This window comes from Penaeus chinensis, chromosome 39 (genome assembly GCF_019202785.1).
Source record: "Penaeus chinensis breed Huanghai No. 1 chromosome 39, ASM1920278v2, whole genome shotgun sequence".
NCBI classification, from domain to species: domain Eukaryota; kingdom Metazoa; phylum Arthropoda; class Malacostraca; order Decapoda; family Penaeidae; genus Penaeus; species Penaeus chinensis.
This window is the reverse complement of record NC_061857.1, coordinates 921,631-928,914: the sequence shown is the minus strand read 5'-3', so window position 1 is coordinate 928,914 and position 7,284 is coordinate 921,631. Positions and strand designations below refer to the sequence as shown.

Genomic DNA, 7,284 nt, shown 5'->3' with positions numbered 1-7,284 from the left:
TCTTCTCTAGCCCAAAATGTGTGTGATAGATATTCACCTTCCTATTTTCTATCTCTTTCTTTTTAAAGTTTAAAAATAGAAAAAAAAATGCACGATTATATGGTATCTGTAATAATTTCAACTCTCAGTATGATTGCATAGAAGGTATCTTATATCCAAGTTAGGTCTTTATCTCAAACTTCATTACAGCAACAGGTAATAAACTAGTAAATACAGCAGCAGCGATATTCTCTTTATTGACACGAATCGCGTGCCGCGAAATAACCCAAAACCACAGGCGCGAAGAAGAGAGGAAGCAACTTGTCCCGATGTCGTTGTCCTTGTTATTGGGGTCGATTGCTCGCCGTCCGTAGGATCCTGTCAACAATAAAGAACTTAGAAAATTTGGTAGAATGTTTGTTTTCAGATTTATATATAATCATTTATCGTATTAGCCAAGGCAATTCTACGATGACTTGTTTGTGTTGTACTTACAGCCCCAGTGGCCCCAGTGCCCTGAAAAATATTTGCATATAATACACAAAAATATCGCGCATATTTACTTTTAAAAAAATGTTAATAAAAATGTAAATGTTGCTATACTACAGTAGTATTTATGACAACAGCCGCAAACATTAACATATATCACACACACAAATGAGTTAGAGACTGATAAACTCCTGCAGAAGAAGACTGAGCCCCTGATTTGCTTACCGTGGTGGTGGTGGTGGTGGTGGCCGAAGTGGCCGTAGCCTCCGCCGTAACAGCAGGGCATGGTCTTGGCGGCCGCGAAGGCGAAGGCAAGAGCCAGGAGGAGAAGGAACAAAAGGAACCGCATCTACAGGAAAGACCAAATTCAATATGATTTCTTGTTGGTTTGCCACGTCGATACTGCAATGGACCTAGCTACTTTAATAACCAACAACTCTAATGGTTTTCATTTAGCTAAATGGTTATGTAGATGATTTATGGATACATTGGGTTATGATATCGACAAAAATATGAAATAAGCCAAATTATGCACATTTTGGGTGGAATTTATTTTCACCGAATAAGAAGCCAACGCAGAAGGTGCAATTGATAACGATGGTCCTTGGGCGATATGATAGGACATCTTAAACAAGATCCGGTTTTGAATTATATACAGAATAGCTATAAGCACGTTGCGTACACAGAGACATGCTCACGTTTTGTGTGTGTACTAAGACTCCATTATTTTTACAGGGTAAATAGAAAAACAGACAAGAGTTAACATCAAACACGAAAGGTATCAGAATCACGTTACATTCTCGGATGCAGACGGCAAATAAGCCCGGTAGAATAATACACAGCAGGCAGAGTAAGCAGTCGTCCTTCTTACCTTGAACTTCCCGGGACACTGAAATGCTATGCCCGGGCCATTTCTGAGATTATATACCCTCCTTTCTCTCTCCCGGCCATCACCCCCAGCCGCCCCTGTCGCCTCCTTCGCCGCTTTTCTCTCAGATTCAGGATAAGAAGGATATCCAGCCATGACCTTGTCAGAGGGTTGAATCACCTGAGCAAATTTCAGGAGCTTCCGAGAATGTTTGGTCATAGTTTTTCTTTACATTATCATGGTTAAACATTAAAGCCAAAGCTCATTTCGTTGTCGTTCCAGATAGCATATGCTAAAATTGTGATAATTCATGTTATTTTTGTATTATCTAAAGTCGATTGTTGACTAAAGTGGAATGAAAACTTAGCATGAAAGTGGACAACAACACTCGGAGTCACTGGAAATGCCTCACCGCCTGCTTCAGAGCAGATCCCGGTTTACTCAGATGATCAGCAATGTGTATCAAGGTTACGCAGGTGTGCCCTTGTTAGTCTTATCCCGGGCGAGGCGAGGATTAGGAGTCAAGCTTATCCCTCGCCCGTGGGAGGAGAGGACGAGGGGAAGGGGCAGTCCAGCATATAAACTCACCGGCTCAAATATTCGGCAGTCGAGTTCGAAGCGACGAACACGGTAAGAAACGTGGGAAACCATGTAGCTTTCATGACGGAACCATTATCTTACTCACAATCTTATCTCCAAGTCTCAGGGTTGCTATTTCCTTAATCAATGCCTTCAGTTATTTTTCACATAATAATTTTCGATAACTGGGATTTTGATAGCTCAGTTTCATTACAAACTTTGACTAGAGTATACCTGGTGTCTCCTTCAGATGCGGTTCCTTGCCTTCGTCCTCCTCCTGGCTCTCGCCGTCGCCTTCGTCGGCGCTAAATCCTTGGCCTGCTGCGGCGGCGGAGGTAACGGAGGTCACCATGGAGGTCATAGCGGTGGAGGCTTCGGCGGAGGCTTCGGAGGCGGTGGAGGATTGGGAGGTGAGTATGCACACTATAAAGGCTTCTTAGACGAAGGAATCATAGACTCGATTTTCTAGAAAAGTTTCGAGAAAGGCCATGTATCAGCATAATGCAATATGATATATTTCACCGAAACGAATTTTACTAAATCCAGTTACATATATAGAGTTATATGATCATTTGCAGGCGGTGGAGGCTTCGGAGGCGGATTCGGAGGATGTGAGTGCGGCTCGAGTGTCAGCTGAATCATTCACTGAATATTTGAAAAATTCACATGTAGATAAGTTTGTCAGAAAATTGATTGTTATCATCATTATTTGTTTTATGATTATTACATTACATAATTATTGATGTAATTCATTATTGTCAATGCCAATAGTGTTCATAATTATGAACAATGCCCTTGTAGCTATTGCTAATATTATGCCATTTTTCTCGTTTTTATAAGCACTATTTCGTCCGAATTTCAGAGAACTTAAGGACTTCACGGAGAGATCACCCGGACATCACATGACCAACGCAATTTCAGTTGGAAAATTACCACTTGTCATAGCATGTTGTTAGTATTTTTCCCTCAAGTATATACCTCTTCTTTCTGTTTTCGCCTATTTTCTACTATTTTCCTTATTATTGGAAATAAAGAAATATAAACCCATGTGAGCTGTATTAATTCTATGCATTTACTCCATACATATATATATATATATAAACGTATATATATACACACATATACACAGTATAAATAAATATATATTTATTTATATACATGCATACATACATGTATACACACACACACTCACACACACACACACACGCACACACACACACACACACACACACACACACACACACACACACACATATATATATATATAGATATATATATATATATATATATATATATGCATTTATATATATTTCTAATATATATACACTTATATGTATAAATAAATATCTATATATATATATATATTTATATTTATATTCTAATACATATACACTTATAAATACAAATATATATATGTATATATATATACACACATTCATACACACACACACGCACACACACACACACACACACACACACACACACACACACATATATATATATATATATATATATATATATATATATATATATGCAATACAAACAGATGATTCGAAATCTGAAAATGGTGTGGGCTTTGCAGCAGTGAGCAGGAAAAAGACTCCAGTTGACAGTCTTTCTTCGGCAGCCTCGGTCTTCACTGCAGTTACCTTCTATACTTACAGTAGTAAAAATGACTAGAGATTTTAAGACCATTCTGTTGTAATATATTGCGACTCTCGTAGTGCTTTGTAAGCAATCAAGAGCTTAACCTCATCACATCCACTGGTAAGGGAGGTTCAATATTGGCTTGCACTCACGTCAGCCCGTAAGAAGATAACTCTGTGTTGGGTGCCAGTGCATGTTGGTAGCCATGCGAATGAGCGAGCTGATCGGAAGGCCAAGGCAGCTGCCGCTCATCCCTGTGCTGCTCGTTTTCTTCTCCCACATACCGCCTTGAGACCTAGCATCAGAAGTTGTCTTCGTGATAAATGGAGGGAACAATGGAGGCATACTTCTAGACACAAACTAAGAGAGATGAGATATGGTCTTGGCAGTTAGTTGACCAGTGTTCATCTCAACCAACAGGTAGAAGTTGTGTTAAAGCTAAAAGTCGGACACACATGGGCCGATGATGGCCTTAAAGTGAGGTACGTTGTGAGAGATGCCAAGAGTCATTAACAGTCGCACATGTAGTGGAAAGATGTGCAGCATTCTACTGGGGGAGGATACACCAATCAACTTAGAATGTCTCCCTTAGATGCGATTCCTTGCATACCTCGTCCTAGTTCTCACTGCCGTCTATTTCAGTAACGTGACCCTACCCGCCATGGGATTTGGTCTGTGGGGGCAAAGCCTGGATCGGCCGACAGACGCGGGGATGATACTTCAACGAAGGCTGAGCAGAGGAGTCCTTATCGAGGAAGGAACGCTACGAAGGTACGAGGGATCAAACTACACATGCCTCTTTCGTGTGCTTCAGAACTTACGAGTAAGACCTTTTCTTAATTAGTATAAGTAGTGTTAAAGTTGATATTAGGTGTTAACGAAAGCCAAGATTAATTAATGTGTTTACAATTATTGTAAATCTATATGATAATGTTTTGCGAAACTACAATAAAGTCCTGAAATCAAGTAGCGTTATCCATTTTCTTTACATTTTGATAGGTTAAAGTTTTAGATGACGAAATATGTGCGTATATTTGCTTTAAAGATAAGTATCATGTAAATTCCTGGGAAAAAATCTGATTTACAGATATTCTTGTAATGATTAAGTTTATTCAATCGATATTAACTAAAATGCTTCACCTATATCACTGTTGACCTTGTTGGTAATATTATCAAGAATAATGTCATTAATTTTATTATATTTCCAGGTGATCCAGAAACTTCCTCTCCTTTTACTTACGGCCGTTTCAGTGAAAAAAACTACATTTTATTTTTTTTGGGGGGATATGTGTACATTCTTTCTCTTAGATGCGATTCGAAATAGAAGACAAAATAAATATATGGTTGTTTCATTACTGTATTACTCCAGTTCCACACAACAGGCAATTCTAACAAGAATATACAGAACGTTGGCGGATATATAATTATTTGCCCTGCGGTAAAACTTTTTTTATAAGGGTTTTCTATAAATTTGTTATATAAGAATGAATAAGATAGTGATCCACACATGTGGGGTAATGGTACAGTGTTACATTCAGACACAAATAATCATATATGTGTAAATGAATGCGGGACGTTAACTAAACATCACAAAGGAGCTTGACGCAAAAATTAACGTTATATTTTCAGCTGCGTACGTTTATGTATGTGTGTGTGTGTATGTGTACATAAATATATGTATATATATGTATATATATAAATATATATAAATATATATATATACATATATATATGTATAAATATATATATGTATATGAATGTATATATATGCATATATGTGTGTGTGTATATATGTGTATATATATATATGTATATATATGTATATGTATGTATATATATGTTATATATATATATATATATATATATATATATATATATATATATATATATATGTGTGTGTGTGTGTGTGTATATATATATACATACATAAACTACAAATCAACGGACACTTTGACTTAATGGAAATTTATTCATGTTTTCAGCAAAAGGATTTTTTGTGGCATAGGCAATATGTCGCCTAATATTGAAACAAATAACTTTCATCAATAGCAAGGCGATTATCGGTGCTTTTTACTGCAGCCGGATCTGTCCAGTCTGCAGCGCAAGCAGAGAGCGGGAAGAGCTGCTGCGAGATTGCCTTCTCTAATTCATAGATGTCTGTAAGGACAGAGGAAAAATCGAGTGGATCATTCGGAAAAAATAATATAAAAGATTAGTATAAAGATTAAGATTCTATATATACTACGTAGACACACACACACACACACACACACACACACACACACACACACACACACACACACACACACACACACACACACGATCCACGCACCCATACACTGTATGTATTTGTGCTGCTTTGTCTTTGTCCATTATATCCTGCCGAAGGTAAAAGGGGAAATCAGGTAAGATATTGAGAATGTTGAGAGAAACCTCATTTGTCTTGTTGCTTGACGGATGTCTGTATTTCCCAGGACACTCATCAAAGCCGCAGAAACTACCACATGAAGAAATATACATTTTCAGTTACATTTGATTATGAATGCATAATACACATACAAAGGGACATTTGATAAGCATAGGTGAATAAACAAATATATGAAGTGATAATAAATACAGGAATAAATCTGCAAAATATATACAAATAACTCCCTCACAACGATGACCTAGTAATGACCGCCGGCGCTGGCGGAGGCAGAGGCGAGAGCCACCAGAAGCTGGGCGAAGAACCACATCTGCAGCAGACGCAGAGTCAGTTAAGGTAGATAATAAGGTCAGTTTATTTTCTACGTGATGTAACAAAAAATATTAATATTACTACTACTATCCAATTATAGTGATGACTTTAGTTGCGTCGTTTTGGGAAAACTTGATGCCGTTCTCGTGTCTTATCTGACTGAGATTGACTCAGATGATAAGCAACAAGCATCAAGGTGATCCGAGACAAGATAAGGATCAAAGGTCTGGCTTCCCGGGGGCAGAAGGGGTAGGGGACAGAGGCACATATAAACCCTTACGCCTTCGGGATTAGCAGTGCAGTCCCTGACGACGACCACGGTAAGAGGCAGGGGAACCGAAGCGGCTTTTATAACAACACAGATTGTAATTGGAATCTTATATTTAGTGTTCATGGTTCGGTATCTGTGTCTTTGCGCTTTATATTTGTCGTGATCAGTTTTACAGAAGAACTTCTGGTCTCCTTCAGATGCGGTTCCTTGCTTTCGTCCTCCTCCTGGCTCTCGCCGTCGCCTTCGTCGGCGCTAAATCCTTGGCCTGCTGCGGCGGCGGAGGTAACGGAGGTCATCATGGAGGTCATGGTGGCGGAGGCATCGGTGGAGGCTTCGGGGGCGGTGGAGGATTGGGAGGTGAGTATATCGAGGAAGACCATTAAAGGACATCATTACTCTGTCAAAGAAATTGTTTCCTGTGTGATGTGAGAGGCTTTTGAGGTTACGCGATCACACAACTATCATGTTCAAATATACATCCTACTTGCAGGTGGAGGAGGCTTTGGCGGTGGTTTCGGAGGATGTGAGTATTATTCAAAATAATGAATATATAATATAGACGCAGGTTGATAAGGCCCATGCAAGTGAAACTTAACCATTGTATATATTCCATATATAAAGTTGATGATATTACTTTTTAGATTTTAAATAATTATTTTATGGTTACACATATGATCCTCAAAAACTATTACTATATTTTCAGAAAACTGAAGG

At 38.5% G+C, this 7,284-nt stretch overlaps 2 long non-coding RNA genes across 4 annotated transcripts in view; one reads left to right on the top strand and one right to left on the bottom strand.

The window, feature by feature from the left end:
* Window positions 1-218: 218 nt before the first annotated feature.
* Window positions 219-1,357, bottom strand: LOC125046865. 2 transcript variants are annotated; one of them, XR_007116684.1, is made up of 4 exons: window positions 1,340-1,357; window positions 694-817; window positions 475-495; window positions 219-357 (listed from the first exon to the last, which is right to left on the bottom strand). It is a non-coding gene; the product is annotated as an uncharacterized LOC125046865 (long non-coding RNA). The 2 variants fall into 2 exon arrangements; XR_007116683.1 differs by having other exon boundaries at window positions 1,265-1,350.
* A 5,243-nt stretch (window positions 1,358-6,600) lies between these two features.
* LOC125046864 overlaps window positions 6,601-7,284 on the top strand; it is a 792-nt gene continuing 108 nt past the window's right edge. The window contains exons 1-4 of one of the 2 annotated variants that reach the window (XR_007116682.1): window positions 6,601-6,619; window positions 6,768-6,927; window positions 7,061-7,093; window positions 7,274-7,284. The exon at window positions 7,274-7,284 is cut by the window's right edge and continues 108 nt beyond it. This is a non-coding gene — a long non-coding RNA (uncharacterized LOC125046864). Of the gene's footprint in view, window positions 6,620-6,645; window positions 6,665-6,767; window positions 6,928-7,060; window positions 7,094-7,273 lie in introns of those variants that run through there. The other variant, XR_007116681.1, reaches the window with a different exon arrangement.